Below are 8,987 nucleotides of genomic sequence, written 5' to 3' on the forward strand. Positions count from 1 at the left end.
GGAAGTTAAATGACTTGCCCAAGGTCACACAGCAAACCAGTAATGGAACATGGGATTAGAACCCAGGTCCTTCTGACTCACAGGCAGCATGGCCTAGTAGAGAAGCACTGTGGCCTAGTGGATAGAGCATTGGAGTAAGAGGACCTGGGTTCCAATCCCGGCTCTGTCACAAGTCCGCTAAATGACCTTAGGCAAGTCACCCAACTTTTCTGGGCCTCAGTTACCTCATTTATCAAATGGAGATTAAGACTGTGAGCCCCATGAGGGACAGAGACTGTGTCTGACTTGATTACCTTGAATGTAAGCTCCCCAGAGCTTAGAACAGTGCTTGGAACATAGTAAGTGTTTAACAAATACCAAAATTATAATTATTATTAGTAGTAGTAGTAGTAGTATTACTTGCCCAAGGTTGCACAACAGACAAGGAGCAGAGGTGTGATTAGAATCCAAATCCTCTGATTCCTACACCCAAGCTCTGTACACTAGGCCACGGCATTTCTTCCATTTTGCAACCATAAACTCTGCCCTTGGAAAAAGAAGTCCTGTGTCTGCTTCCTCTGCCTGCAAAAATGGCAGGCATTAGAAGTCTCTTTATGATGCCTTTTGAAATCTCATCAGTATGTCTCCACTATGAAATCAATAAAGCCAAATTATAAAATCCCTGGTATGGGTTGTATAACATTAGAATGTCAGCTTGAAGGGTTATAAAAAATGTCACTTAGTCTGTCAAAAACTTTCAAAGAGGCCATGACCATTTCTGTATCCTAGATAGGAAAAGTTCTCTAGCATGTGTTGGTGTAAGACACTATCTAGGCCCGTTCAGAACCAAAATCAATTGGGTATGTAGCAATTTATCCCTCTCAGGGTTGTACCTGGAGAGTTTCCAGTACTCTAACAGTCTTAGTTATGGGAGGCAGAGTCAAGCAGAGGCATACCCATTCCATTCCTAACTTGACCAGTGGCTAGCGAGTGGAAGGCAATCTTCTACAAGTCAAAACTCACCCATGCTGAGCAGTAGTGGCATGGGAGAGAATCGAGGGTGGAGGCAACATTACCAGTATTTGCTCCTTCCTCTCCATCAACAACTGTTCTGGTAGTGTATCCATAGAGTTTTCCTGGTAAAAATAAAGAAGTGGTTTACCATTGCCGCCTTCCACGCAGTAAACTCGAGTCTCCACCCTCGACTTTTTCCCATGCTGCTGCTGCCCAGAATGGGTGAGTTTTGACTTGTAGCAGATGGTCTTCCACTCGCTAGCCACTGCCCAAGCTAGGGTGAATAAAGGGTGCAAATCCAAATGCAAGGGTAATGCAAAAGGAAGAGGGAGTAGGGTAAATGAAGTCTTAATCGGGAAAGACCTATTAGTGGAGATATGACTTTAATATGGCTTTGAAGGTGTAGAGAATAATCATCTATCTGAAAGGAATGGGGAGGGAGGTCCAGGCCAGAGGCAGGATTCATTCATTCATTCAATCATATTTATTGAGCGCTTACTGTGTGCAGAGCACTGTACTAAGCACTTGGGAAGTACAAGTTGGCAACATAGAGAGATGGTCCCTACCCAACAACTGGCTCACAGTCTAGAAGGGGGAGACAGACAACAAAACAAAACATATGGACAGGTGTCAAGTCATCAGAATAGGCAAAGTATCGGTGACAAGAAAGACAAGGTCAAGGTAGAGCAAGTGGGTTGGATTTGTGGAGTAAAGTGAGCATATAGGATCGTAGTAGAAAATCAATGAAGCAAGGTAGGAGGAGTCAAAGTGATTGAGTGCTTTAAAGCCAGTGATAAGGAGTTTCTGTTTAATGAGGAGATGGATGGGCAAATACTGGAAGTTCTTGAGGTGTGGGGAGATACAGTCTGAAAGGTTTTCCTAGAAAAATGATCCAGGCAGCAGAGTGATTTATGAACTGGAGTGGGAAGAGGTAGGAAGGAGGTAAGGTCAGAAAGGAGGCTGATGCAGTAGACAAAGCAGGGTAGGATAAGTGCTTGGATCAGTGTAGTAGCAGTTTTAATGGAGAGGAAAGGACAGATTTTAGCAACCTTATGAAGGTTGAACTGACAGGATTTGGTGATATTGAATATGTGGACTGAATGAGAGAGATAAAAGTCGAGGACAATGCCAAGGTTACGGCTTGGATGGATGGTGCTGAACAGTGGTGGGACTGAAATAGAGGAGAGGATTTGGAGGAGGGTTAATGAGGTCAGTTTTGATCATACTAATCATGAAGTGCCTGTGGAACATCTATGCACACTTGTTCTAGAGACATGAGGAAATATGAGACTGCAGAGAAGTCAGAACTAGCTAGGTAGATTTGGTAGTCATCCACATGTAGAGAGCCATGGAAGTCATGGAAACAGATGAGCTCCCTGGGTAAGAGAGGGAAGATTGAAAAGAAACCTCAACCCAGAACAGAGCTTTGATGGACAACTTACAGATAGAGGGCAGGAGAAAGGGTCTGTGAAGCATCAGCCTGGGGAAATGAGAGGAGAACCAGGAAAGAACTTTTTTTCTGCCACAGGTTAGGTAGTGTTTCCAGGAGAAATGAGTGGTCTATAAAGGCAGCCTAGAGGTTTAGAAGGATGGGATGTTAGATTTAGTGAGAAAAGTATGATTAGATACCTTGGAGAGAGCAGTCTCAGTGGGAAGAGGGAAGCAGTTACCAGATGACACAGAATTGAAAAATAGAAAGTGTAGCAGCAGACGTAATGAATCTGACATATACAATTCAGTGCCTATAGTGTACAGAATTGTGTGTGTGAACCCCTCTTTTCCTCAGCTCCCCCTCCCCTCCCTGCCATCCCAACTCTCTCCCTTTGCTCTACCAGCCTCCCCACCCCACAGCACTTGTGTATGTACCTATCTATAATTTTATTTATTTATATCAATTCCTGTTGACTTTATTCAATTGTATTAATTGAGCGCTTACTGTGTGCAGAGCACTGTACTAAGCACTTGAGAAGTACAAATTGGCAACATATAGAGTTGTTTCCTACCAAACAACGGGCTCACAGTATAGTTTTGATATGTATATATCTATAATTCTATTTATTTATATTGATGCCTGTTTACTTGTTTAGATGTCTGTCTCCCCCATTCTAGACTGTAAGGTCAGAGTGGGCAGGGATTGTCTCTGTTGCTTACTTTTCAAGCATTTAACACAGTGCTCTGCACACAGTAAGTGCTCAGTAAATATGACTGAATGAATGACTACGTGTACACATGCAAGTGTTCTTCAATTTCAAAGATGAGGCTCCAGGCAGCAAGACACAAAACCCAGTTTTCTGGTGAGTGATATTTGAATTCTACGTGCTTGGGAAAGTATGCCTGATTAATGATGACCCTTAAAAATGGTGTTTATTGAGTACTTTGTTATTCACCCAGCACTGGGAAAGGTGTAAGATAATAAGATTGGCTATGATCCCTGTCTACCCCTGTCTATCTATCTAAAAGGGTAGGAGAAGAGGCATTTTATCACTGTTTTACAACAAATGAGGAAAAGAAAAGTTACCTCAAAAGATCACACAACCAGTCAGTGGCAGAGCCAAGACTAGAACCTGAATCTCCTAACTCCCATGCCCATCCTTTTTCAACATACACTTTAGTTCTGCTTCCAAAGGTTCTTCTCTAGACTGAGAGCTCAATGTAGGCAGGGAATGTATCTACCAACTCTGTTGTACTCTCCTGTAAGCAGTCCATCTATCATCTATGGATTGATTCTCTACTTCACTTTTTATAACTTGACTTTGTGGAAGGATCTTGGCCTAGTGGATGAAGCACAGGCCTGAGAGTCAGAGGTCCGGCTCCACCACCATCTGTTGTGTAACCCTGAGCAAGTCACTTCACTTCTCTGTGCCTCAGTTACCTCATCTGTAAAATGGGGATTAAGACTCTGAGCCCCATGTGGAACAGGAACTGTGTCCAACTTGATTATTTTGCTTGTGATCCAGCACTTAGTACTCTGTGCAGACAAGTGGCACATAGTAAGCGCCTAATTACAGCGTGGCTCAGTGGAAAGAGCACGGGCTTTGGAGTCAGTGGTCATAGGTTCAAATCCCGGCTCCGCCAATTGTCAGCTGTGTGACTTTGGGCAAGTCACTTAACTTCTCTGTGCCTCAGTTACCTCATCTGGAAAATGGGGATGAAGACTGTGAGCCCCTCTGTGGGACAACCTGATCACCTTGTAACTTCCCCAGCACTTAGGACAGTGCTTTGGACATAGTAAGTGCTTAATAAATGCCATCATCATTATTATTATTATTATAAATGCCATTTTTAAAAAAGCAACACTTCTCAGGATATCAAATCCCACTGAAATAAGAGAGATGTGAATTGTGGGAAGAATGTTCCTTTATTCCACAATAACATCCTGTGAGCTGCCCGACGGACAACGTGATTACCTTGAAAAGTGCTTGATAATAATAATAATAATGATAGCATTTATTAAGTGCTTACTATGTGCAAAGCACTGTTCTAAGCGCTGGGGGGGGATACAAGGTGATCAGGTTGTCCCACGGAGGGCTCACAGTCTTAATCCCCATTTTACAGATGAGGTAACTGAGGCTCAGAGAAGTTAAGTGACTTGCCCAAGGTCACACAGCAGACGTGGCGGAGCCTGGATTTGAACCCATGATACATAGTAAGTGCTTAGAAAATAAAATCATTATTATTATTATTATTACTTGCCTGCTGTGTGACCATGGGCAAGTCACTTAACTTCTTTGTGCCTCAGTTTCCTCATCAACAAAAGGGGAATTCAATACCTGTTCACCCTCCTACTTAGCCTGCGAACCCCATGTGGGACAGTGCCTGGTTACTTGTATCTACTTTGATGCTTAGTACAGTGCTGGCACATAGTAAGTCTATAACACAGCTGACAAGTGGTGGAGCTGGGATTAGAACCCATGACCTCTGACTCCCCAGACCACGCTCTTTCCACTGAGCCATGCTGCTTTTCTCTACAGAGAGAGACAAAGCTGAGAAGGAAAGGAAGAGCCAAAGAACGCAATACGATCGGAAAGAGTTGATTTATATAGTGTCAGACTTAATTTTTTTTCATGCTTCCAACTTTATAAGAAGGTGTATCAGACATTTTTTATGGAGATTTACACACTTCATCAAGCAGTTCAACCCTAGAGTTTATAAACCGTACTCCAACTTTGAAGTGGAATTGAAAATATTCAACCGAATTCCACTGAAACTAATTTGTCTTTTTCTGTAGACACAAACTGGAGAACACCCTTAAAGAGTCATCAGATAGAATGACTGAATGAATGAGAACAGGGAGGACAAAGCAGTATCCTGAGAATATGATGAAAATGTTCATTTTCACACTCACATAACTCAGAAATGACAACCAATTTCGTTTTAATATTAGAAAACACATAGAATCAACTGATACTAAGTGTGGAGCTCTTCAGCCTAAAAGCAATTTTACTGCTAAAGCTGTTCATATCTGAGAGAAGATTAATAACCCCAGCCCCTCTGCCTGGCCCTGCATGCAGAGCCTTTAAACACAGGACTTTTCTTAGTCCAGCAAAGTGTAGGGGCTGAAATCTCACAGCAAAGCAAGCAGTAGGAACCACATCAACCGTGTCTTTACTTGTTTTCTAAAAGGGTCTGGCTTTAAATCATATTGAACGGAAAATTGCCAAAGTTACTTCAACAAAACAACAATAAAATCATTTTATTGCATTTGGCAATGATGTTATATGCCCAAGTGTTTTTGTGTTTATGATCATTTTGTTACAGGTAATGCTGCTTGATATAGTGTCTGACCTACCTACTGATTCCCAAAGTATTGTGAAATAAGGAAGTGGGAAAACCAAATTTAAAAACCAACGTGTTTACCTTTCCATTGTTTAATATATATTACCGTTTATTGCCTTTACATCTCTTAACTGGAGGAAATGGGTATAGCTGGTTTTTACATATTTATGGTGATCTAGAACTTTCTTCGACTTTGAAGCAGGTCTGAGAGCATCTAGTCAATTTTCAGGATATCTAACTTACCCCCTTTAGGAGATTCAGGCTGAAGAAGGTTCTTAATGAATCAAATCATGCAGTGAGGGCTAAGGCAGTGCCTTGAATCTTTGATTCAATCATTTTTTTTGTGGTATTTGATTAGATCCTACTATGGCTAATTAAGCTAATTAATTACTATGGTTGATTAAGAGTATGAGCCCAATATGGGACAGGGACTGGGTCCAACCTGATTAACTTGTATCTACTTCTGTGCTTAGAACAGTGCTTGACACATAATAAGCTCGTAATAAGTACCTCACACAAGCCCGCAACCTTGGTGTCATCCTTGACTCCAATCTCTCATTCACCCCACATAACCAATCCATCACCAAAACCTGCTAGTCTCACCTTCACATCGCTAAGAGCCTCCCTTGCCTCTCCATCCAAACCACTACCACGTTAGTACAATCGCTCATCATATCCCGACTGGATTACTGCTTCAGCATCCTTTCTGATCTCCCAACCTCCTGTCTCTCCCCGATTCAGTCTATACCTCACTCTGCTGCCCGGATTATCTTTCTACAGAAACGTTCTGGGCATATCACCCCCCTCCTCAAAAATCTCCAGTTGCTGCCTGTCAACCTACGCATCAGGTAAAAACTCCTCACTCTTGGCTTCAAGGCTCTCCATCACCTTGCCCCCTCCTACTTCATCTCCCTTCTCTCCTTCTCCAGCCCAGCCCACACACTCTGCTCCTCTGCCACCTCCAACCTCCTCACTGGGTCCCATTCTCACCTGTCCCACCATTGACTCCTGGACTATGTCCTACCTCTGGCCTGGAATGCCCTCCCTCCTCAAAGCCGCCAAACCAGCACACTACCCACTTCAAAGCCCTACTGAAAGCTCACTCCTCCAGGAGGCCTTCCCAAACTAAGCTCCCATTCTCCTCTGCTCCCGTTCCCCTCCCCATTGCCTTGACATGCTCCCTTTGCTCTACCCCCCACCCCCACCGGCCCCATACCATCTATTTATTTTATTAATTATGCATATATATAATTATATTTATTTATAGCTATGCTACTGATGCCTGTTTACTTGTTTTGATGTCTGTCTCCCCCCTTCTATACTGTGAGCCCATTAAGGGCAGGGATTTTCTCTATTTGTTGCTGAATTGTACTTCCCAAGCACTTAGTACAGTGCTCTGCACACAGTAAGCACTCAATAAATATGATTGAATGAATGAATGAATGAAGGTACCATAATAATAATGTTATAATTGACAATGGTATAATATAATATTATAATATTGCTATTATAATAATATAACAATCATTATTATAGTCAAACCACCATATTAAGCCCTGGGGTACATACAAGATAATCCAGTTGGAAACAGTCCCTGTCCCACACAGGGCTCAGGGTCTCAATCCCCATTTTACAGGTGAAATAACTGAGACACCCCCTCTCAGGGTCACACCTGGAGAGTTTTCAGTCCTCTACTTGTCTTGGCTATGAGTGAGAGAGTCAAGCAGAGCCATACCCATTCCATTCCTAGTTTGGGCAGTGGCTAGTGAGTGGAAGGCAATCCGGTGCAAGTCAAAACTCACCTGTGCTGGGCAGCAGCGGCATGGAGGAGAACCAAGGGCAGAGACTCAGATTTCCTGAAGGAGGTAATGGTAAACCACTCCCAAAATTTGAAGAAGAAAACTCTAGGGGTACACTATCCAAACGATTGCAGATAGAGGTGGGTTGTTCTGGGAGAGATGTGTCAATAAGACAGGACAAAGAATTGAGACACGGAGAAGTGAAGTAACTTGCCCAAGGTCACATAACAAACAGTTATCAGAGACAGGATTAGAACCCTCATTTTCAGACTCAGGCCTGTGAGAGCTCTATTCACTATGCCACACTACTTCTCATTTGGCCTGTCTTGACTTTTCTATATGATATATACATCCAATAGTGAATGTCTCAACTGCTATTGAGAAGCAGAGTGAGTGACAGGAACAGCCAAAGATAATTAAAATTGGAGACTCCATCAATAACAGGAAAATAATGTTGAGGAGTGGGGATAAGATTTGGGGCTGACAAGGTTGGCATTTGCCATTGGAGAGTGGATTTGATATGCCATGAAAGCACAGGCAGATTTAGGGCATTATCCTGGTACCACAAAAAGGATAGACAGAAGACACCGCATTTATCCAAATTTCCTCAGGGACAGCATATTAACAAAACATTTTCCCCTCCAGAAAAATCTCTTTCTGACCAAAATTCAAACTGCATAACTTGTAATGAAATACAGACCCACAAAACTCACTGTACTAGAAATACTTCTTTGAACATTTGTGCCATTAAGATTCTGCAGTGCCCTGGTGAGGAGTTAATGTATATGCAATATATACACTAATACACACACACACACACACACACACACACACACACACACACACACACACACACACACACACAGAGAACAGTTCAGTGTGGGCAGGGAATACGTCTGTTTATTGTAGCATTGTACTCTCCCAAGCGTTTAGTACAGTGCTCTGCACATAATAAGTGCTCAGTAAATGCAATTGAATGAATCTAACTATCCTTTGTGTTGAAGACCCCATCTTGTTGGTGACACCCTATTCATGTGAATATGACTGACACTTTTTATGTGACTCTCTCTCTCTTGCAATGGTTTTCACAGAGACAGAGAATGCTCCTTCTTCTCATTAGACTAATAGTTAACGTCCTATACAGGCCTTGTCTCTGTTTTCAAGCCTGCCTCTTGATTTCCTGATCTTTACAAAGTCTTTTCTGGAAAAGAACAGCCCCTCTTCAAACTGCTACCTGTAAGGCTGTTCTGTCTGCTGCAGGGGTATTTATTTTTGTGGTATTTGTTATTTGCTTAATATGTGCAGGTACTATACTAAGCACTGGGGTAGGTACAAGGCAATTAGGTTGGACACAGTCCATGTCCCACTTGGGCTCAAAGTCTTAATCCTCATTTTACAGATGAGGAACTGAGGCACAGA

The 8,987-nt window shown here is 42.5% G+C and overlaps 1 non-coding gene across 1 annotated transcript; it reads left to right on the forward strand.

Annotated features, from left to right (window-relative positions):
* Nucleotides 1-854: 854 nt before the first annotated feature.
* On the forward strand, nt 855-992 carry LOC119926370. Its single transcript, XR_005450252.1, has one exon. It is a non-coding gene; the product is annotated as a small nucleolar RNA SNORA7 (small nucleolar RNA).
* The last annotated feature ends 7,995 nt before the right edge of the window (nt 993-8,987 follow it).

The sequence above is a fragment of the Tachyglossus aculeatus genome, chromosome 3 (assembly GCF_015852505.1).
Source record: "Tachyglossus aculeatus isolate mTacAcu1 chromosome 3, mTacAcu1.pri, whole genome shotgun sequence".
Taxonomy (NCBI): Eukaryota; Metazoa; Chordata; class Mammalia; order Monotremata; family Tachyglossidae; genus Tachyglossus; species Tachyglossus aculeatus.